At 42.2% G+C, this 24,669-nt stretch overlaps 1 long non-coding RNA gene across 1 annotated transcript in view; it reads left to right on the top strand.

Moving 5' to 3' along the window:
* The window catches only part of LOC123606650, a 34,336-nt gene extending 17,570 nt beyond the window's left edge, over window positions 1-16,766 (top strand). The window contains exons 2-3 of the long non-coding RNA XR_006716416.1: window positions 12,740-12,968; window positions 14,909-16,766. This is a non-coding gene — a long non-coding RNA (uncharacterized LOC123606650). The remainder of the gene's footprint in view (window positions 1-12,739; window positions 12,969-14,908) is intronic.
* Window positions 16,767-24,669: the final 7,903 nt, after the last annotated feature.

Here is a 24,669-nt window from a genome sequence, read left to right as displayed (position 1 = left end):
TCTAACCAGAGTCAAGGGGACAAGAGCACCACCTCTCTGGTTCTGAACTCAGTACCTTTGATGATGCAGCCTAAGACCACCTGAAAGACTGTAGCTATTATGATTTCAGGAGGGGGATGAGAGATGACAGGTTCCGTGTCCACCAACACTTCCACAGGTATGGGGTATGGTGCGAGGATGATAAACTGCCTGCCAGAGGAAAGGATGGTGTCCATCCAGGCGCTCAAGCCAGAATTCTTTCTTCTGAACTTGACCTCTTTCTCCCCGTTACTTGTCAAATACAGTTCTTGCCTTTTATTTATCTCTCAGTCTTTCTAAAGTCTGTTTCTTCTTCCTCCACTGCTCCATCATCTCTTATCTGGATCCCTACACCAAGTTTCCCTGTCTCCATACTAACTCCGAGCAATCTTTTCTCCTTGCTACACTTACAGTGAGATTCCTGATTTGAAAGTGTGATCATGTGACCTACACAAAGCCTACCCACCAACCCCCCTGTTTTCATGATAAAGTCCAGTCTCACCAAGGCCTGCCTCCCACCCTCACTCCACACGTGCTCTGTGATCCAGCCTTACTAACTTTCAAGAAGAGTAGTCATTTGCCTTTGGCCTCACACCCCTAATTTCCTCAGTCCCTCCCACCTAGCATATGCCTTATACTGGGGAGGGTTCTTGGTTATAAATAAGATCCCATTCAGGCTAGCCCAAATGACAGAACATCTATTAAGGGACAGCAAGATGGCTCACAGGGTCAGCAGGGGCCTCGAGGCCAGGCTCAGAAATGAAACAGCTTTTAATGGCCAAGAAGCAGAGGCTGGTGTATTAGGAGTTGCTTTTAACTGCAATTCACAGAGACGTGAAAAACAGATGTAGAACTGCACAACAGCACTCTATTTTTCTGCCATCTAAAAAAAAGCACAAAGATGAGAAACCCAGGGCAGGCTCAAGGCTTAAAGATGTTGCAGCTGACTTCTCTGACGGTTGATGAAGTGTCCAGCATTAGGCCCACCTCTTAGGCAGAAAGGATAAGGAAGAGGGACCAAGATGTGGGCCAGCACAGCTGTCTCTCTCCTTAGGAGCCCTTCCAGAAGCCACACGCAACAACTTGTGACATCTCATTGACAAGAACTGGGTCATACACTCTGATGGGCTAATTTTATGTGTCACCTTGGCTAGGCCACAGTATTCAGATACTTGGTCAAACACATCTGGATGTTGCTGTAAAGGGAGTTTTTGGATGAGATTAACATTGCAGTCAGTAGATCAGTAAAGCAAACCTCCATAATGTGGGTACACCTCACCCAATCCATTAAAGGCCTTTAGAAAAAGACTGAGGTCCTCTGAGCATTTGGCCAACAGGCTTTAGTTTGGGAGCCTGTCTTAGCTTCAGACAAGGAGATAGAAAGTACAGTGTTGGGAGGCAGGAGAGGAGGAGAGAAAACTAGCATGAGAGCAGAGGAGGATACTGGCAAAAGAGGAGCCCTTTCAGCCTCCCAGCGACAGAAGCAAGGAAACTCTGATGTTACTCAACAGTCTTACCTGCCTGGAAGAAAAGGGTGAAAAGGTCTGTTTTGCTGGAAAGGTGTCTCTGCCATGTCAGGGTTGGCCCAGCATCCGTCCTGCTGGCCAGATGCCAACATGCATTCAGCTCACTGTGATTTGTTCCTCCCGAAAACAGCAGGTGGAGGAATCACTCTCTCAGCACCATGGCAACCAGATTCCATTGCCCTGTAGCAGGAGAATTGGCGAGTGCATCCCTGCAGGCACTGATCCCTTATTAGCGTGCAGTAAGCTCCTTTCAAGGCCAGGCCCTGGGCTGAGAGGTTGGAATGCAAAGATGCATAAACCGAAGCCCCTGCTTGAAAGGGGCTCCACAGGCTGGCAGGGAGACAGATGTGCACAGCCAGCAGCTACTAAAGTAATGCAAGGAAAGGACACAGCAAGTGCTACGGGAGTGGCTGCTCCTCCCTGGGATCCAGGAACTGACCTGCTGGGCTTCTCTGAAGAGCTGAGCTTGCCTTGAGTTTTGCAGAGTCAAGTCAGAGTTGTTCAAGAGCATGAGCTGGGGCAGCTTGCCAGCTGTGGTACCTTTGAGGAACGGCAAGCATGGCCCGAGCCCAGGGCGCTTGAGGGTGCGGGAGACGGACCAGGAGAGGCGCACAGGTGCTAAAGCAGAGCACTCTGCTGCCATCGCTCTCACTCCGGTCAGCCACAATCCAGTGCCCAATCCAGGGCCATTTTCCAGCCCATTATCTTCCTATCTCCTCCCTTCTTTTAAAATCTCCTCTCTTGGGCTGTACCTGGGTGGCTCAGTCGGTTAGGTGTCCGACTTCGGCTCACATAATGATCTCACGGTTCATGAGTTTGAGCCCAACAACTCCTGTGAGCACAGAGCCCACTTGGATCCTCTGTCCCCCTCGCTCTATCCCTCCCCCGCTGTCCCCCTCCCCCAAATAAATAAATAAACTTTAAAAAGAAAAAGCCTCTCTTGGGGCACCTGGGTGGCTCAGTCGGTTAAGCATCCAACTCTTGATTTGGGTTCAGGTCATGATCTCACAGTTCGTGAGTTCCAAGCCCGCATCAGGCTCCATGCTGACAGCACAGAGCCTGCTTGGGATTCTCTCTGTTTCTCTGCCCCTCCCCACTCTCTCTGTCTCTCTCAAAAATAAATATTAAAAACAATCCTCTCTTGGGGCGCCTGGGTGGCTCAGTCAGTTAAATGTCTGACTATAGCTCAGGTCATGATCTCACGGTTCCTGAGTTTGAGCCCCACATCAGGCTCCTGGCCGTGGAGCCTGCTTTGGATTCTCTCTCTCTCTCTCTCTCTCTCTCTCTCTCTCTCTCTCTCTCCCTCAGAAAATGAATAAAGCATTGAAAAAATAAAAAGAAAAGCAATCCTCTCGATATCACAATGATCACGAAAGCATGACACCACCTTCTGTTTCTTCTGCAGTTCTGGCTGCCCTTTCTCACTCTTCTTATTTCTTCCCTCACTTCCTTAAATTCTGACCTTCTCAGGCTACACTACCTCTGGATATTTTAGAAATCTCTCCTTTCCATCTCTCTTTCTCTGCATATTGGTCTCAGTTTCTCCTACCACAAGATTAGCTTTTTACACGTGTCTGCAATGTGTCTGCAAGAACCCCAGTGTGGCAAACCCCATGGAAAGGTGTTTCCCCCATTCCATCTATTGATGCTGGAGAATGACTCTGATTGGCATTGGTTGCGTCACTTGCCTGCCCTAGGACCCATCACTATGATGATAGTATTATCAGTATAATAGTATGGCAGTATGGCTTATGATGAGGGAAATGAGGTTCAGTGCTTGGCCCCATCAAAGTCACATGGAATGAGAGAAAGGCAGCTTTCAAAGGCAGTTAGGGCTCCAGCCAGGAGACAGAAACTACACGGTGTTGATAGAGTTGAATATAAATGATTATTAATGATAACAGAGGCTTAACCACACAAGGATAAAGAAAGCCCCCCAAAATACAGGAACAAATGAATGGATGAACAAAATGTGGTATAGACATACTGTAGAATGTTATTCCACCATAAAAGGAAGGAAATTCTGAAATGCCGTGACATGGATGAACTTTGAAAACAGTATGCTAAGTGAAATAAGAAAGATACAAAGGGACAAATACTGTAGCCCTCACTTACATGAGGTACTTGGGAAGGGCAAGTTCATGGAGACAGAAAATAGAATAGAGGTTACCCGGAGCTGGGGACAGGGAATGGGGACTTACTGTTTAATGGGTATGGAGTTTCAGTTTGGGATGATGGAGAAGTTCTTTAAGTAGATAGTGGTGATGGTTATCCAACATTGTGAGTGTACTTAATGCCACTGAATTATACGCTTAAAAATGATTTAAAAGATAAATTTTATTTATGTAGATTTTACTCCAATTTTAAAAAGTATACAGGCATAGTGGATTTAGTAGCTGGCACTAACCCTAGCACTGAAACAGAATACCCACGGAAGAAACCAACCTGGGAAAGGCCTTCCCACCGCTGAGATTCAGAACTCGCTGGAGAGAAATTCTGTGTCCTTTCTCCCTCACACACAAAGGTACAGTTTAAAGGGGCACAGGTCACTCGAGCTTGGGCTTTGTTGTTGACTTGGATTTGGATCACCATTACATCAGTTTGCTTAGGGAACATGAACAGATCTCCGATTGCCATACATCGCCTCACCCAAGACCACTTGGGCACCGGGAGAAGCAGGTAAAATTGTATCAGTCAGGTGGTAGAAACAAGGTTGAACCGGTCGGGTGTTTGAACGGTGTGAGGGGATGTTCGGAGGCACGTTTGGGGGTACTATTGGAGCATCAGGCACAGAGGCATACTTCAGAAATGGCCGTGAGCTCGTGAGTTTTCTTATTTCCATAGTATGTAGAAAAGGATGACAAACCCCACAGAAGGGAAAGTTGTAGAAATAGCTGTCACCCAACCCAGGCAGACCATGACTGCACTGAGTTTCAGTGGACAACGAATGCAATAATTGTACACTTGCCCTCACAGTTCAGCACCTCCAGGGTTCGTCTCTCCCCTGTCCTCCCGAGATGCTGGAGTTATTGCTCTCTCTCTACCAGCACAAAATTGGCACAAACCATTTTAGGCCCATGTTTGGGTCCCTTTTTTGCTTGTAGGAGAAAGAAAAGAGCATCATGGCCAGGAATGGTCAGGGTAAATCCCGAATTTTCAAAATAGGCTTATATGGCTCATCATCCCTTTTGTCCTGATCATTACTCAGGAAGCACCAAGGAGAGGTGACCCCATGCTAGGCATGGCACATTCATTGACTGTGTTAGTCACCTAGAGCCAACATAACAAAATACCACAGGCCGAGTGCCTTAAACGTATAAACCCTGGGACAAATAAATGCCAATAGACATTCACTTCCTCACCCTTCTGGAGGCTGGAAGCCCACGATCAAGATGCTGGCAAATTCATGCTCTGATAAGAGCCCTCTTCCTGGCTTAGAGGGGACCACCCTCTCACCATGTGCTCACACAGCCTTTGGTATTATCCATGGCCTAGAGTCTCTTCCTCTTCTTATAAGGATACCAGTTCTGTTGGATCAGGGCCCCACACAAATGACCACATTTAACCTTAATTACCCCTAAAGGCCTATCCCCTAATGCAATCACTTGGGGGTTAGGGTTTCAACCTATGAGTTGGGGAGTGGGGTACACAATTCAGCCCATAACAGTAACCCAGCTAAGGAGGAGGTGACAGAGATAAACGTAGATGTCTTATAAGTTAAGTTTGGAGGAGACGATTCCACTGCTGGATAATGCCACTTGCCTGCAGGTGGAGAACATGTCAAGTCCATGATAGACCTTGACAAGGGGCCCTTTCTTCGGTGGCCTTTGCATCGTCCACTGTAGGTGGTATGGGAAGCTGAAAAAAAATGCAGTTTCAAGGGCCATAGGGTGCATGTTGGCTATGGAGCTGCTGTAAGTCCTAGTGCCTACAACAGTGCCTGGCACATCACAGGTGCTCAATAAATGTATAGTCACTGGACTTCTTGGCCTATCTAATTCTTTTAAACTCTTTTACTTCTATTTTATTTTGCTGAGTTTTTGTCATTCCTGCCTTCTGTGTCCTTAATATTTTCAGTAGTGTTGGGTTTGTGGTTTGTTTGTTTGTTTTCTCCCTTGGGCTCTTTTCTGTTTTCCTTTATTTTCTTTTTCCACTTTTCCTGAGCTCCTGTTTTGCCCCCTGATGTCTTACCATCTTATCCCTGCACTCTTTCTTCTTAGAGGCAATCCCTTCATTAAGTTTTCTAAATGCCTGACAACTGTTTGGTTATAGCTTTTGCCTGCTCTATGGCAGCATTTTCCTGGTAAGGGTTCCACATCTGCCACTTGCTTTTCCTGCCCCTTTTCCTATGCATGGAGAGATCCTTTGCCTTTTCCTCTCTAATGATTCATCTTTGAACAGGTGGAATTTTTCCTGGACCAACTCTTTTTGGGAGTGTCATGTGGGAGGCTTCAAAACAATGTTCCCTGTTGGCCGGAATTTTCCTGATGACCCAGGGTTTACACATGAGCCTGATCAACCTTCACTTCTCAGCTTAGGCAAATCTGGGCAAGTTTGACAACCCACGTAAGAAATTCGACCTACGTAAGAAATGCTGGCCTCTGCCAAGAAGACTTACATGATTTGATTTTCATTTATTTATTCATTTGTTGCCTGAATGATGAGAGAGGAAGCTTATGTCCCAGTGCCTGGGGGCAGAGAGAAGGTAGAAAGAGAGTGTCTGCAGTCAGCCTCACAAGGACCAGGTTTGAGCAGTTTGGAGAAGACAGAACTCTTCTTCGGGCCCTGATGCTCACATCAGAGACCACAGCATGACAGAAAGGGCAAGAGCTTCTCCCCACTCCTGCCAGGAGCAGGGGCCAAGAGGAACACAGCCCTGCTTTGGCATCACGTCAACTGAAACCTTAGGTTACAGAGGACAGAAGCCAGCCCAAACAATGTGTGCAAGCAGCCAGCTTTCCATTCTCCTTCCACCTACTTCCACCTTCTGTGCCCAGTGCCACCATCAACAATAGGACCACCTTCCCCACATCTTGCCCCCCTGGCCACCTCCTGGCTCTGGACCCAAGCTTGGCCTAGAACCTTTTAAGACCCAGTTAGGAGTCTAAATGTCTGGACATCTTAATCAAAGAAGAATCTATTAAAGATTGAAAGATCAAAGGAGGAATTAAATATCACCTTCTGTATAGATGGGGCCCTCTGGAGTTCCCATGCCTGTCAGGGGCCCTGCCTCAGGTGGCTCAGCTGTAATCAACTTTGGACTTCCCTTCAGATCCAAATTCCTGGAGAGAGAGTTTTATGTGTATCGATAATGTGAGAAAAGAACTAAAATAGATCAGCTGCCAAGGATTAACGTCATATTTTTTGCTTTTGCTTTTATAGAAGAAACACCAGCGCAGTATCCTGCTTGAGCCTGTCCTCCCTAGAGATCCGCCTGACCATTTCATTTATTCATTTAAGATCAAAGGAACCAAGGGATAGCAACAGGCAGACTTAATCATCAATAACCCTGTACCCTTTACCATGGGTAAAAACCAACCAACCACTCTCTTCACTATGGGTTTCAACTTAAAATATGACACATCTTTGGAAATGTCCGTTTCCTTTTACAATCTTTATATAATCTATGTTACCGGGGTCCATCTTCATTTCGCTGCTAAAAAGATTCTACCTCAACTCAGTCCCATCCATATCCCCTATTGGCATGAGTCGTGTGGAGGTCAGGTGAAATGCTTTCTGAAAACCTGCCTAAAGCCAACTTCACAATATAAGAGGAATTCTGATGGGGAGAATTTGGAGGGGACTCAATTTGGGGAGGATTCAATTAAATTGATAAAAGGTTTAGAAATTGGACCTATGTAAGAAAAACGAATTCATGGAAAAGAAAAAGCTATTTCATTACACAGAGAAATTAAAACCTGAAGCAATTACCACTGAGGTTTTTGGTTCGGGAAATGAGTATCGACCATCTACTGGGTGCCAAATGACGTATTTCATGCTAATGGTACTAAAATAGGTAAGACCTACGCCCAGCCCTCCAGAGCTCATTGAGCAGTAAAAGTATTTGAATGTTTCTGCAGGAATCATCAGGAACTGGGATCAACAATCTATTATATTTAAATTGCCTTTTTCCCCCGATTATAAAAACAATGCATGCTTATTAAAGAGAATTGGGAAAACAAAGAAGAAATTAAAATTTTTCTGTGATGCTGCCAGCAGCAATAATCAGTTAATGTTTTTGTTGCTATATGTGCTTATAATAAGCACTGACATTGATTAAATGCATTCCATATGTTGGAATCTCATTTCATCATTGGCCCTATGAAGTGGGTACCATCATTTTACTAATGAGGAAACAGGTTTTGAAGTTAATCTCAAATTTTCATGGCTAGGAATTGGCAGAAGTAGAAATAATCCAAGACTCACCTTGTCTTATTCTCAAGCTCTCAAGCAGCCCAGGGACCAGAAGGATGCACCAGTCAAGCGTTTGTCATCAGAGGGGCAAGGCAATTCTGAATACAGCCCCATGGCTGCAACTCAGATGGAACTTTCAGGGGACTAATGCCCAGTTCCTATGAAGAGACAAGGGCTGAACTAGCTGTACTCTCTAAAAATGAAAATAAAGCAAAACAAAGTCTCTTTGGGAACTCTTTAGTAATAATGTAAGGAGCAGAAAAGAATTCTTTGTCACACTCTGGGAGGAGAGCGCCATGAATCTAAATGGCTGTGTCTGCAAATGAAATGCTGCCACCTGGTGGAATTGGTTGTACAGAACATAAGACGGGCTCTGAAACACTCCCTGGCAAAAGAAATATTTGGAAAGAAATTTACATGTTGGAGTTCTGCATTAGCGGGTAGGGACAAGAGTTATAACTGCCGATGTCACCCTCAACTCTCCCCATATCCTGATAAGGCTTGAAGAAATTCAGATTATGTATATTTTCCTATAATCATAAAAAAAATGGTTTTATCTTACTTTATTATAATGAAATTACTTCTGATGTTCACACACCTTAAATACTTAGTAGATCTCCTAGGTCATTTTCAGGGGTTGTTTGGTATCTAATGAACAGGGCACAGAGTAAATGATCAAAAAATGCCATGTAGGGGTGCCTGGCTGGCTCATTTGGTAGGTAGAGCATGTGACTCTTGATCTAGGGTGTGAATTTGAGCCCCATGTTTGGTAAAACAAAAAAACAGGGGCTCCTGGGTGGCTGGGTCAGTGGAGCATGCAACTCTTGATTTCAGCTCAGATTGTGATCCCAGCGCCATGGGATTGAGCCCTGAGTCAGGCTCTGTGCTGAGCATGGAGCCTGCATAGCATTCTTTCTCTCTCCCTCTGCCCCTCTCCCCTGCTCGCTCTCTCCCTCTCTCTTACTCTAAAATAAAAACATAAAAATAAAACGTTTAAAATTAAAAAAAACAAAAACAAGTGCCATCTGTTGGGTTTGTCTGTTTCACTCTGCCTAGGATGAGAGGCTCTCAATCATTGCAGTACTAAAGGCAGCAAAACACCCTCCTGCCCAAGCACCCATTTGTATTGACTACCTGACTCACTTGTCCTTTTATTCCCTTTTCTAACATAACTTGGAAGGTTATGATCATTGTTGTACATCTCTGTTCACTAGACAAAATAAGTTTGAAATAAAGAGACGTATGTCCAAACCCAAAAAGTTTTGGCTATCTTGATCCTCTGGCAAAAACAGATGAAGGGGAGCCTGGGTGACTCAGTAGGTTGAGCATCAGACTCTTGATCTCCGCTAAGGTCATGATCTTGTTGGGGTCATTGAGTTCAAGCTCCGTATCAGGCTCCGCACTGGGCGAAGCCTACTTAAAAAAAGACAGATGAAGAGTCCTGTGCAGGATGTTTATGGGGCTAGATATATGCCATTGAACACGAGCACTTAATCTCCAGTTCAGGGCCAGACTTCTAGGAGTCTACATACCCCCTGGAATAGTCGGCAAAATGGGATTTGTCTGAAAATGTTACCATTAGGAATTATTATGAAAATTATTAGCTTTAAATAAATAAGTGATGATGCTGATCAGGGAGACTTTCATCCTTCTCTCCTATAGACCTGCAGACCAAGCTAAAGCTAACTAGAGTCTGTGTAAAAGGGCCCTGGGCAACAATAAGGGGGCCCCCCTGAGTTTGGCTCTGCCCATAAAAGCTTGGTGGCTTTGGGCACTTAATGGCCCAGCTTCTCATTTTCCTTATCTGAGTAGTAAAAGCATTTGATGGTATAATGTTTAAGCTCTTTTGCATTATTAAAATTCAGTGATTTAAGAAAATGGCTTTCAAACTTTTTTAGCTTCAAACCCCCTCCTAGGTTTCTGAAGATTCCCTTGGGCCACTCCAACCATTTGATTTAAATTTGAAAGCCCTAGGGGCTCCAAGGAGCTCAGTTTGAAAATTACTGTCTCTGTATAATCATGTGAATCATTGAATTGATATGTGAAAAGGTAACTAATATCCTTAAAGAGGATTTTGCCAGAAAGTTGTGTTTAAAATGAACTTGGATGACCTAGTAAGATTTCCTGTTGATTTAAATTAAATCTAAAATTAGGAGCCCCTGTGTCTTTCCTTTCCAACTGAATTTCTGATTGATAAGCAATTAGCAGACACTTCTCATTTAGCATTTTTCATTTTTTTTGCTTTCCAAACTCCCATACATCTAATGAAAAAAAAAAAAAAAACACTTAAGGATTATTGGGTTTAAATGAAGTCCTAGAAAAAGCAAATTTAATCTACACTGGAAAATCAGAAGAATGGTGGTTGCCTCTGGGAGAAAGGGGTGAGGATGAGGATTTTCTGGGAAGGAATCAACATTTGGGGGTGATTTGGGGGTTATACATTTGTCAAAACTTAGTGGATATGCACTTAAGATTTTTTTTTTCATTTCATTGAATTTAAATTTCACATTTAAAAAATTTGAATACAATGGAATATTATTCAGCCTTAAAAAGAAAGAAAGTCCCATCACTTGCTGTAATGAGAATGAGCCTTAAGGACATCATGCCAAGTGAAATAAGCCAGTCTCAAAAAGGTCTTGTTCAGATGTAGCCTTATGGCATCTGCTCGGGGCAAACCAAACATCTCTGATTTCTGCAACCAGGTGCTTAACCTAGCAACCTTATTTAGGTGAGGACAGCTACATAGGTCAGGATCTGGCAGGAAAGTGACTCACTCAAACGAGGTAACTGAGGAGAATTTAACGAAAGGACCATTTATAGAAGTGTGAACAGGGGCGCCTGGGTGGCTCAGTCGGTTGAGCATCCGACTTCGGCCCAGGTCATGATCTCGCAGTCCGTGAGTTTGAGCCCCGTGTCGGGCTCTGTGCTGACAGCTCAGAGCCTGGAGCCTGTTTCAGATTCTGTGTCTCCCTCTCTCTGACCCTCCCCCATTCATGCTCTGTCTCTCTCTGTCTCAAAAATAAATAAACGTTAAAAAAAATTTTTTAAAAAGTGTGAACAAGTTCAGGGTATGGCTTCCCTCCACCTGGACCCCATCAAGGTGACCCCCTTTATGTAGGCTTATGCCCCAGCCCTCTCCCTACTTCTCTCCAGTTCAGGTGACCCATATTTAGTCCCTCTGGGGGTGGAGTTGTGAGCTATGCCAATGGTTCAGAGTCCCAGCTAGCAATAAACTTACCTGGGGAACCTTTGAAATACATCAGTGTCTGGGCCTCACCCCTAGAAGTTCTAATTTAATGGGTCTCAGGTGAAGCTTGGTGCTATTGGCATTGTACCTATTTAAAAATTCTCAAGTGAGAGGTGCCTGTGTGGCTCAGTCAGTTCAGTGTCTGACTCTTGATCTCAGCTCAGGTCTTGATCTCAGGGGTCATGGCTTCAAGCCCCATGCTGGGCATGAAGCCTACTTTAAAAAAAACAAAAAACTAAACTAAACTAAAAGCTCGCAGGTGACTCCAGCAGGCCCAGATCAATTATTTCAGACTCTGAAGGGTGTAGGACTGGGTACTTTTTCAATGTTCCCCAGGACAGCCCGAGCCAAGAAGTTCTGTCCTGTTTTCTATCAAAATCTGTTGTTTTAGCATAAACTTGGGGATCTGTTGTCCTCAGACCTTCCTCTCAAAGTGAATGTCAGAATAATTAATTTGGAATAATTCAGAGTAAAATAATTCCATTTAATTCCATTAGCGTCAATTAATTTCACACTAATAACCCTACTCTGGTTTTGTCAGCATCTCCGGCTAGACCAGAGCCACTAACAAGGGAATAGAGAAAAGCAACATCTGTATTTCAGAGCAGCGTTATTCACAGTAACCAAAAGGTGGAAACAACCTGTCCACTGACAAGTGAATGGATAAGCACAATGTGATGTGTACATTGGTGGAATACTACTCAGCCTTAAAAAGGAAGGAAATTGTGACACATGCTACAACAGGGATGAACCTTGAGGAAACCATGCTAAGTGAAAAAAGCCAACCACAAAAGGACACATGCTATACGACTCCAGAATTACACGAGGGACTTAGGGTAGCCAAATTCATGGGACAGAAAGTAGGCTGGAGGGAGGAGAGAGTGGGGAATTGTTCAATGGGCATAAAGTTTCAGTTTTGTAAGACGAAAAGAGTTCTGAAGGTTAGTCGCACAACAACATGTTGAACACCACTGAACTGGGGGCGCCTGGGTGGCTCAGTTGGTTAAGTGTCCAACTTTGGCTCAGGCCGTGATCTCACAGTTCATGAGTTTGAGCCCCACATGAGGCTCTGTGCTGACAGTTCAGAGCCCCGAGCCTGCTTCGGACTCTGTGTCTCCCTCTCTGCCCTTCCCCCACTCGCGCTCTGTCTCTGTCTCTCGAAAATAATAAATAAACATTAAAAGATAATAAATTAAAAAATAGATCACTGAACTGTACACTTAAAAATGGTTAGGATGGTAAATTTTATTTGTACGTTAACCACAGTTTAAAAACATTTTTAAAGCAGGAATATTTAAATAAAATAGTTCAAAGTATACCTTTGTACACACATTTGACAAGAAAAAGTCCCCCCTCAGCCTTCCTCCTGCCCCAGCCCTGGGGCTTGCTGTGGATACTGGGAGAGCAAATCTTATCATCTTCCTTTCTTCTTAATCTGGCCTGGTGGGAAGACCCCGCTGGGCCTAAGAACATGAACTAACTGGAAAAGAAAAACTTGGCAGGCTCCTGCTAATTCTCCGTGTGGTCAGTGCAGGTGTCCAGAGTGAGGGGCTCAGCTGTCCAGAAGGAAGCCAGCAAGGACTCCATTACAGTTGGGACAACCTGGGGCGGAGCCCCACGGAGGAAGAAGAGAACGGTGGAAGTAAAACTTCTCTGCCAAGTAAGGTAGAAGGAAGAGGGTGATTTCCATTTATACTGCTATAGGAGAATGTTCTTTGTTGACATGGATCCCCACTGTGCTGTCTCTGAGGAGTGTCTATCATGTGAGCTGCTTTGTGGGCTTCTGTCCAAGAGTCACCCTCCGGGGAGCTGGAGAATCACAGGGGAAAGGCAGAAGGTGACATCACCTTGCCCTGGGGGAGAGAGCTCAAAGTCTGGGAAATGGGGAGTAATGCCCATTGGGCTCCTCTGTAGCAGCTCTTTGGTGACAGGATTCTAAACAAAACTCACCCTCAAGGAAGGGGATTTCTGGGGTTTACTGTGTTCCACTGTGCTGTTCAGGGTAGAGGTACAGATCCCAGGCTCTGTATGCTTCCCTGTACAGCCTACAAAATCCAAAAGGAGGGTTAAATTTAAGAAACCCAAAGTGAGGCGAGAACTCAATATGCCCACAAGAGGACTCTTATACAGTATTTAACATTTTCTCCTTTTGACTCCAGGAACCATATTTAGCATCCAGTTTTAAGAAACATTTTCTGCTGTGAAAATCAACAAAGATCAACCAAATGAGATCATTTATTCAGGGTTTGCTATAGCAAAGGAGTCAGCCACCAATACACATTTTGGCAGAGTCTCAGAAGCAGGCAGAGGAGTGGAAAAGCTTCACCATGGAAAGAAGGGAAGGCTGTGGCCTTGCCCTGATTGGAGGCTGTTGGCGTGTGTAAACTGTAGGCCGGCCAGCTAGAAGTGGGGTATTGTATGGGGTTGATGAGGAGTGCATATTTCCTTTCTATGGAAAAAATAGGGGCAAGAGTTAGGGAGATGGTCAGTTATCAATAAAGGGCTGACCATTTGGGTCTGACTGTTACAGGAGTTATTGCTTGACTTCCTGGACTGATGGGTAGAGATGGAGGTCCAACTCCTACACTTCTGACTAACAGTAGATCGGCTCCCATGGTTGCTTCAGAGTGTAGGCTAGAGTTCAGTTTGTATATGTGGTCTGGTCATTGTCCATTTGTGTAGTTAGTCTCTCACTACCAAACCTTGAAGTGTTTCAGCCTGAAAGTCTAGAGAGGGTGGATTGCAGGAGTACAAAAAGATGCGCATCCAAGGGAAGGTCAGCTTTCTTTGCTCCCCCTCTGCTCAGGCCTGTGTGGCAATAGCAATGTCAGATCAAGGGGGACAATGGTCCGGAAGTTCCAGCTGTGGCCACTGAAAGGGCGGGCCTACGCGGGCCGACTCCATCTTGTTCTGTGTCCTTCACCTTGACCACACCTCCTCCCCTTGAGTAACCCACCCCCCCACCTGCCTAACAGGACTCGGACCCTTCCCTAGCCAATCGGCTGAGGCCATAGCCATTACCTCACCAACTGCCCCTAGGCCCCAATAAAACCTTTGTCCTTTTCAAACTCTCTCTCTCTCCCTGGTATCTCACCACCTGTCGGTGCAGGTAGGGGATTGAGCTCGAGCTAACTCGAATAAAGGCTCTTTTGCTTTTGCATCGGACTCAGCTCCCTGGCGGTATTTGGGGATCACGAATTCTGGGCATAACAGCCACTACCAAAGCTGAAAATGAGGAGAGGCAGGTAACAACAGGGAAGCCACTGCCGCAGTATGGACCCCCTCAGGAGTCACAGTGAGAACCCTTTTTCCAAATATTTAAGAGGAAGGTTATCTTGATGGCTGAAGGAAGCACTCCAGTTACACTGTGTAAGATAAGGAATTCCCTGAGAGCACAGTCCTTTGATGAAATCCCCAATATCCCTGAGTATTTATTTCAGAAGTAGAGTTTGCCTTGAAAATGATGTCAGTCAACATGTCCTAGCATCACATTTGTAAACAGCTTCTTTGCTGCCCTTCTACCATCAGTTTTAACTAGAAATCTTTAAAATTGTCTCTGAGAATCATTCTCCCCAACCTGAGCCCATAGCTTTGGTTTATGACTCTCCTATGGCTTTTAAATTGCTGTATAGTTTATTGTATTCATACTGACTTCTCTTAACCTCCAATAGACTGTGGGCTGTCTTTGTTTTATCACCTGCAGGGCAGGTACTGGCATTGAAACAACACTGGCTGATCTGCATCTCTGTGAAGGGTGACACATTCGTTCTCCCCAGTACTTAACTGAGAAGAGCTTTCCTGCCAAAGCAGAAGATAGGTGCTGGAGGACACAAAGATGTGGCTGTGACTGCCTGCTGGCCTCAGGGCATGAGAAAAGCGGCCGAGTAAATACATACAGACATTTACATACAAAGTAAAGGAATGGAAGTAAGTACAAAGTGCCTTGGGAACACAAATAAGGAAGTAACTTGCTTTGAGTGGCAAATCTGGCTTCACCAAAGAGGTTAAGTTTTGAAGGATGAAAGGAGGTTTGCAGGGAAGGAGTAAAACATCCAGGCAGAGGGAATGTGACAGAATGCACAGTAGCCCAGGTGATGGCATCTAGGGGAGGGCAGGTGGGTGGAGGAGGGCTGGTGGAGAGGCAGCTGCCACTGTCCACGGGGACCAGATTATGAAAAGCCTTGTTTGCCATTTTTATAAGGCATTTGGATTTCATTCTAGTCACAACATGGAGTCTACGCAGGCTGCTAAGCACAGGAATGTCAAACATCTGTGTTGTATTATAATTTTGGCATCGATGTGGCAGATGGATGGGGACGCCCGGTTTAAGAGACCACAGATTGTAAGGACCTGAACTAGACAAATGGTGGGGGTCATGGGTTGGGAGGGAGAGAATGGGCTTAAGAGATATTAAGAAAGCAGAGTTAGTGGGATTTGGGAACCTCATATGTCAGGAGGGAGTGAAACAGAAGAATTGGGGGTGCTAGGCTTTTAGCTTAGACAACCGGATTTGTGGAAAGGAATTATAATTGACAGGTTTAGTCCTGGGTTACGATGGAAATGCCCAAGGAAGGGCACCAGGGGCCATTACACAGAGGAAAGCACACTATATACATACTCCATAGACAAAATCACAAGGTTTCTACAAAAATCTGTAAATCACCGAAAGTCCCTTCTGCTTCCCTGGGGCAAACCACTCTCCTTGGTGGTTTTCAGGAAGTCAGCTTGCCAAAAGACAAAAGGGAAGTCTCACTGTTTCACACACTGTGTGGTGTTTGCATGTATAATCCTTGCCCTGCCTTTATTCTACCAGTCTGTGCTTGATTGGTCTCCCGCATATATGAGTAAATATCAGCTGTGATAAATGTGTCAAAATTGTTCTTCGATAGTTATTTCTGGACTCTCCATCGAGATCAGCGCACCTTAGTTCCCTCATTGGAGCTTATATGTGGCATCTCTTCTGGACACCTTGAATTCTGAATCGTCTTCCCTCGGCCCCTCTGGTAGGACTCTTTCAGTGGCCATTAAGATTTGTGACTCAGGGCACCTGAGTGGCTCAGTCAGTTGGCTTTTGATTTTGGCTCAGGTCATGATCTCATGGTTTGTCAGTTTGAGCCCCACATCGGGTTCTGTGCTGACAGCCTGCTTGGGATTCTCTCTCCCTCTCTCCCTTTCCCTCTCTCTTTCAAAAATAAATAAACTTAAAAAAAAAATTTGTTACTCTTGCATGCTGAAACCGGGTCCTGAACAGTTTTGTCTCAACAGCAGCTGCTTTTTTTTTTTTTTTTTCCATTGGTGGACAAAAAGGTGGTTGTCAGGCCTTGATTATCTGATCTCTGTTAAGTGGCAAAGACTGGGAGCTTAGTGTCTCTGTCTTTTTTTTTTTTTTTTGTTCCTGCTTTTCTTGAAGCTTCTACTATTTTGGGAAGCCGGTATGTATGCCTTGAGATCACAATACAATGATTTAATCAGGAACTTGCCACCCTCAATTGTAACATTGAAAATTGTTATGTCGGGGCACCTGGGTGGCTCAGTCGGTTAAGCGTCCGACTTCAGCTCAGGTCATGATCTCACAGTTCGTGAGCTCAAGCCTCACGTCGGGCTCTGTGCTGACAGCTCAGAGTCTGGAGCCTGCTTCCGATTCTGCGTCTCCCTCTCTCTCTGACCCTCCCCTGCTCATGCTCTGTCTCTCTCTGTCTCAAAAATAAATAAAACATTAAAAAAAATTGTTATGTCATATCTAACAGTGCTGATTTATTGTATTTTTCAAGTATTGATAGAATCCTTTGTGTTCTTTGTCTTATGCTCTATATTTACCTTTGCCAGTTCTCTGAGGGTCTATAAGTGAAAAAAGCCTTGCCTCTCCTTGCAAAGGAAGGAAGTACTAAGAAAATATTTTCTCTTTTAAGCAGTTTGTTAATAATTACATTTCTTTTGTATTTGTGGAAATCTTTTTTTTTAATTAGGCTTCATACACAGCCTAGAGCCCAACACAGAGCTTGAACTCATGACCCCGAGATCAAGACCTAAGCTGAGATCCAGAGATCAGGAGTTGGACGCTTAACCACCTGAGTCACCCAGGGGCCCCATATTTGTGGAAATCTTTTTAAGCAGCTTTATTGAGAGGTAATCCACATATAATGAAATTCATCCATTTAAAGCATAAAATATCGTAGGTTTTAGTATAGCCACGGAATTGTGCAGCTATGACAGTTTTTGAATGTGTTGATCACCCCAAAGAGAAAACCCAGACTCATTTGCAGCCAGTCCCTTTTTTCCCCAGTAGCTGTGCCCCCACCGCCACCCCAAGTCCTAGGCAACCGTTACTTTCTCTATAGAGAGATTTGCCTATTCTGGACATTTCATATAAATGGAATCATATAATATGTGGTATTTCGTGCCTGACTTCTTTCACTTAACAATGTTTTTAGGGTTCATTCATACTGTAACACCTATCAGTACTTTATTTCTTTTTATAACCAAATGGTATTCCATTGTATGGATATACCACATTTTGTTTATTCATTCATCAGTTGCTACACATTTGGGTGGTTTCCACATTGGGGCTGTCATGAATAATGACGCTATGAACATTTGTATACAAATTTTTGTGTGGACATATGTTTTCATTTCTCTTGGGAAGATGCCAAGGAGTGGAATTGCTGGGTCATGTGGTTAACTCTGTGTTTAACTTTTTTGAGGAACTGCCAGACTGTTTTCCAAAGTGGCTGCACCATTCGCATTTCCATCTGCAATACATGAGGATTCCAATTTCTGCATATCCTCCCCAACACCTATTACTGTCTTTTTTGATTATAATATCCAAGTGGTATGAAGTGATATCTCATTGTATTTGGCATTTCTCTGATGACTATCTGTGTTGATCAGGTATATGATTAACAAGCAGTTTCTCCCATTCTGTTGTAAGGGTTAAATTGTAGTGTAGGACTAACACTTAGTTTGTAAAGTAACAGCTTTGTTCTGACACTGAAGGTTAAGAGATAACAGCCTTGCTTTACTCTTGTAAATTACGCTTCATACTCTTGTAAATTAGGCTTCACCAATTAAGGAAACAAAAGTTCAAAGAAAAGAGCATCAGAGGCAGGGTCAAGGAGATCCACTGGTTGCAACTTAACGGCAGAAAGTCTAAAATAATCACCCCATCTGGGAACTGTTTCTAACTCATTTGGGAACTATTTCTTTGTTCTGTTCCCAGTTGATAATAAAACAATGTGATCAGCTATAAAAACTCTGTACCCAGGCTGTTCGGGGGCCACACTCTTATCAAGAATGTTGGTCCCGATCGGTCGGCCTTGCCTCTCATTGTAATAAACTTTGTTGTGACTGTCACCGGTGCCCATAGCATTCTGTTTCAGGAGTCGTGTGGATGCAACACTGTGGATTTTCTTTTCACTTTTCACTGATGGTGCCCTTTGCAACACAGAAGTTTTTAGTTTTGATGCAATCCATTTATTTTTTTCTTTTTCACTCGTGTGTTGGATGTCACATTTCACAAGACTTTGCCTACCCCAAGGTAATACAGACTTACTCCTATGTTTCTATCTAAGAATTTTATAGTTTTAGGCCTTATGTTTAGGTATATGACCATTTTGAAGTATTTTTTGTGTATGATATGAGAAAAGAGCCCAACTTCGTTCTTTTGCATGTGGATATCAAGTTGTCCCAGCACCATTTGCTGAAAAGCCTGTTCTTTTCCTCCCTGAATTATCTTGTACCCTTGTTAAAAATCAATTAACTATAAATGCAAGGGTTTGTTTCCAGACTCTCAATTTATTGAACTATATGTTTTTCTTTATGCCACAACCACACCGTCTTACTGCTTTGTAGTAAGTTCTGAAGTTAGGACATGTGAATCTTCCAATTTTATTCTTTTTTTTTTTTTTTCCAAATTGTTCTGGCCACTCACACCAGCATTCCAGAAATTCCATCAGACAGCTTTCTTTTTGTTGTTAATTATTGGAAATTAATTAGCCACAAGATTTTCTTGTCATTTGTGAACACCATAGGTTATATCTAATTCAAACAGGCATACCTTCTATCAAAGGAGAGGGAAATGTATACAAAGAAAAAAGAAACAATGGAAACTGGTTTTTCATGACTTGAAAAATAAAGAACTCTAATTGATAGCAAATTAAATATATCTGAATGTGTGTTTGGGGAATGGAGATGGAGTAGGAATGATTGCTTCTGGCTTGTCAGACTTCATGACATCCTGAGAAATCATAAAGATTCTGCGTACAAGGCTTTTTCTTTTTCCATTCTCTACTAAAAGAAATAGGGAAGTTCAGTAGAAATATATCCAAATAAGCAGTGTCAAGATAGAAGGGAAGTCTTTTGAGCCAACAGCAAGGTGTTAATCTTAAAGCTGAACCCTTAGTTCAACTCAATCTAACTCAGCAAGTATAGAGAAAATAGCATCTAATAAAATAGAGAGAAATGCATCTCTAAACTCCATAGTGTTACCTAGCTTTCCTAACAATCTGATAAGGTATTTTCAATGTATGGGTATGTGATGGTTCATCACGTATCAGTTTACAGGGTATTTGGGGATGAAATTAATATTTAAATCTGGATTACTCTCCCAAATGTGGGTGGGCCTTTTCCATTCAGTTGAAGAACTGAATAGGACAAAAACACCAACCTCCCTGAGCAAGAAGGAATTCACCTACAGACTGTCTTTGGATTTCACCTGCACATCGACTCTCCTGGGTCTCAAGCCTTCTGGTCCACACTGAAGGTTTGGACTTGCCAGCCTCCATAATATTGTAAGCCAATTCCTTATAATAAGTCTCTCTCTATATGTATGCATCCCATTGGTTTGTTTCTCTGGAGAACTCTAATGAATACAGGGTATAAATAATTTCTAAACAAATGGATTGGTGTATTTTTGCCTGCCTCCACAGAGAATTTATAAATTTCATTATAAAACACCTTAAAATTGAAGATGCCTCTATTTTGATTGACTTATAGAAACTAATAATCTTTTTTTATTGAAGTATAATTGATATACCATGTTATATTAGTTTCAGGTATGCAATATAATGATTCAGCAATTCTGTACATTACTCATTGTTCATCACTTTTGATAATTATGCTCTTAATCCCCTTTATCTAGTTCACCCATCTCCCTACCAACCTCCCCTCTGGCAATCATCAGTTTGTTCTCTGTATTTAACAGTCTGGTTTTTTGTTTGTCTTTTTTTTTCTTTCTTTTGTTTCATAAGTTCTACATGTGAGAAGCATATGGTATTTGCCTTTCTCTGTCTGACCTATTTCACTTAGCAAAATACCCTTCAGATCTATCCATATTTTTGCAAATGGCAAGATGTCGTTCTTTTTTTATGGCTGAGTAATATTCCATTGTGTGTGTGTGTGTGTGTGTGTGTGTGTGTGTGTGTATATATATATATATATATATATATATATATATATATATATACCACATCTTTATCTGTTCACCTATTGGACACTTGGGTTGCTTCCATATCTTGACTGTTGTAAATGCTGCAGTAAACATAGGGGTGCATATATCTTTTCAGATTAGTATTTCGATTTTCTCTGAATAAATATCCAGTAGTGGAATTACTGCATCATATGGTAATTCCATTTTTAATTTTTTGAGGAATCTCCATACTGTTTTCCACAGTGGCCACACCAACTTACAGTCCCACCAACAGTGTGAGAGGGTTCCTTTTTCTCTACATCCTCACCAATGCTTGTTATCTCTTGTCCTTTTTAGTCTAGCCATTCTGACAGGTGTGAGGTGATACCTCGTTGAAGTTTTGATTTATATTTCCCTGGTGATCAGTGATGTTGAGCATCTTTTCATGGGTCTGCTGCCTATTTGTATGTCTTCTTTGTACGTCTATTTATTTATTTTTTCAACGTTTATTTATTTTTGGGACAGAGAGAGACAGAGCATGGACAGAGGAGGGGCAGAGAGAGAGGGAGACACAGAATCGGAAACAGGCTCCAGGCTCTGAGCCATCAGCCCAGAGCCCGACGCGGGGCTCGAACTCACGGACCACGAGATCGTGACCTGGCTGAAGTCGGACGCTTAACCGACTGCGCCACCCAGGCGCCCCTGTACATCTATTTAGATCCTCTTCCCATTTTTATATCAGATTATTTTCTTGGTGGTAAATTTATAAGTTCTTGATGTATTTTGGATATTAACCCCTTATTGGATATCTCATTTGCAAATGTCTTCTCCCATTCAGTAGGTTGCCTTCTTATTTGTTGATGGTTTCCTGTGCTGTGCAAAAGCTTCTTATTGTGGTGTAGTCCCAATAGTTTAATTTTGCTTTTGTTTCCCTTGCCTGAGGAGACATAACCAGAAAAATGTGTCTATAGCCAATGTCAGAGAAATTACTGCCTATATTTTCTTGTAGGAGTTTTATGGGATTCCTTGTAGCATTTAGGTCTTTAATCCATTTTGAGTTTATCTTTGTTTATGGTATAAGGAAGTGCTCCAGTTTCATTATTTTGCATGTAGCTGTTAAGGTTTCCCAGCATCATTTATTGAAGACACTGTCTTTTCTCCATTGTATATTCTTGCCTCCTTTGTCAGATAATTGACCATATGAGTGTGGGTTTATTTTTGGACTCTATTCTGTTCCACTGTTCTGTGTGTCTTTTGTATGTCAGTACCATACTGTTTTGATTACTACGGCTTTGTAGTATAACTTGAAATCTGGGATTGTGATACCTTCAGTTTTGTTCTTCTCTCTCAAGATTATTTTAGCCATTTGGGTCTTTTGTGATTCCATACCAATGTTAGGATTACTTGTTTTAGTTCTGTGAAAAATGCTGTTGGTATTTTGATAGTGATTGCATTAAATGTATAGATTGCTTTGTGTAGTATAGACATTTTAACATTATCAGTTCTTCCATTCTATAAGCATAGAACCAGAAACTGGTAATTTTTCATGTAAATTTAGAAGAATTCAAGAAAATAAAAATATTTAATTCTATATGCTTTAGATCTACTGGCTGGATTGTTTTGATTTAAAAACAGTAATATGGGGGTGCCTGGGTGGCTCAGGCCCTTTTGTTTTTTTACTTTCTAGGCTTTCTTTTTTTTTTAATTTAATTTTTTTTTTTAATTTACATCCAAATTAGTTAGCATATAGTGCAACAATGATTTCAGGAGTAGATTACCCATTAGTGTCCCTTACCCATTTAGCCCATCCCCCCTCCCACAACCCCTCCAGTAAGCCTCTCTTTGTTCTCCATATTTATGAGTCTCTTATGTTTTGTCCCCCTCCCTGTTTTTATATTATTTTTGTTTCCCTTCCCTTATGTTCATCTGTTTTCTCTCTTAAAGTCCTCATATGAGTGAAGTCATATGATATTTGTCTTTCTCTGACTAATTTCGCTTAGTGTAATACCCTCCAGTTCCATCCATGTAGTTGCAAATGGCAAGGTTTCATTCTTTTTGATTGCCAAGTAATACTCCATTGTATATATATACCACTTCTTTATCCATTCATCCATGAATGGACACATGGGCTCTTTCCATACTTTGGCTATTGTCAATAGTGCTGCTATAAACATTGGGGTGCATGTGTCCCTTCAAAACAGCACACCTGTATCCCTTGGATAAATGCCTAGTAGTGCAATTGCTGGGTCGTAGGGTAGTTCTACTTTTAGTTTTTTGAGGAACCTCCATACTGTTTTCCAGAGTGGCTGCACCAGCTTGCATTCCCAAAGCATCCAACTCTTGATTTCAGCTCAGGTCATGATCTTACAGTTTGTGAGATTGACCCCATGTCTGGCTTTGCCCTGTCAGCTTGGGATTCTTTCTCCCCCTCTCTCTCTGCCCCTCTCCCACTCACACACACATGCTCTCTCTCCCTGTCTCAAAATAAATAAATAAACATTAAAAAAATAGTAGTATGTTTTCTCTGTTTTTAACAAGGAAAAAAATAATGGTAACTAATATCCTAGCTTTTGCAAGACTTGGATTTATTTTTTCATTGAAAGTCTTATTAATCTGAAGCTCCTAAATCTTTGAAGTTCCTAAATCTAGTCTTGCTCTTCAGATAAGCTTACATTACTAATTATTTAATAATATAAAAATGTTAAGAAATGTATATGTTCAACTACACTGAGTTATAATTATATCTTTTTAAAAGATTTACCTTTAAGAATTTCAAAACAGTGTTAAAACCTATTTAGACTCAGTTACTCCACTTCTACATAAAATTTATAATATCACTTCCCTGACAATATTTTTGATGTCAACAGTGATTGCATTATTGTAGTCTCAGCTTAAATCATAATCCAAGATCCTAAATTGACTTTGAGACCTTGGGCTAATTGAGTTAATTAATAAATAACCTTTGGATGCCCAATTTCTTACCAGATTACAATTCCAAAAGGTCAAGAATATAAAAACAAGCTAACATAGTTATAATATATCTGCCTCCTACTTTTATTCTTTAGAGAGTGACTATCAGTTAGTAGATTAGTAAGTGATGCACTTGAGTCATATTAACATGCGTGATACCATTTTCCACATAAAGACATACAGAATGAATGAATGTGGAATGTGTGTTTACAGTACACAATCAGGCGTCCTTGAGGAGTGCTGGTAGGCTAAGGTACTTAAGTGGGGCAGAAAGTGTTCAGTTACTTCCCCTCCCAGTTTTCTCTGCAACTGAGAGGGAACAAAAGTTAGTTTCTTTGGTTAAAAGCTGTAATAAAATGAGTGCTTAAATAGTATTTGCGAAGAGATACAAATATGTAAGGTGGTGGATATGTTTTATTGGGTTTTCAAGGAAATTGCTGTAGTTTTATTAAGATGGTAAATTCAGGGGCATCTGGGTGGCTCAGTCTGTTAAGTGGCTGACCAGCTCAGGTCATGGTCTCATGCTTCGTGGGTTTGAGCCCCGCGTTGGGCTCTGTGCTGACAGCTCAGAGCCAGGAGCCTGCTTCGGATTCTGTGTCTCCCTCTCTCTCTGCCCCTCCCCTGCTCATGCTTTGTCTCTCTTTCTCTCTCAAAAATAAATAAACATTAAAAAAATTTTAAGAAAACAAAGATGGTAAATTCAATATGGTATATGTTTTATCTTCTAAAGCTATAAATTTATCACTTAAGTGTAGGTCTAAACACATACATACCAAGTCATGTCAATTAATAAAAAAAGTTTGTGAATGATGAAAAATAGTTCTGAAAAGGATGATCTTTGAATATCCTTTATTTTGCTTTTGACATGCTTTGGAACCACTTTTAAACAAAAACTCTTCACTTCTGAGAAAGTTAGGATTCTTAGGAATTATTGTTGCTTTTTACTGTTTTTCTTTTAAATTGTCCATCTGACAAAGATTGTCATAACTTTCCTACTTTTAGGCACCTATTATTTATGCTCTTCTCCTTATGTGTGTTCATATCTGATCTGATAATTCCTTTATGTCATTTCCCATATTCAAGCTCTAACT

Source organism: Leopardus geoffroyi, chromosome A2, assembly GCF_018350155.1.
Source record: "Leopardus geoffroyi isolate Oge1 chromosome A2, O.geoffroyi_Oge1_pat1.0, whole genome shotgun sequence".
Classification (NCBI taxonomy): Eukaryota; Metazoa; Chordata; class Mammalia; order Carnivora; family Felidae; genus Leopardus; species Leopardus geoffroyi.
Note: the sequence above shows the minus strand (reverse complement) of the source record. Positions and strands in the feature narration are given on the sequence as shown.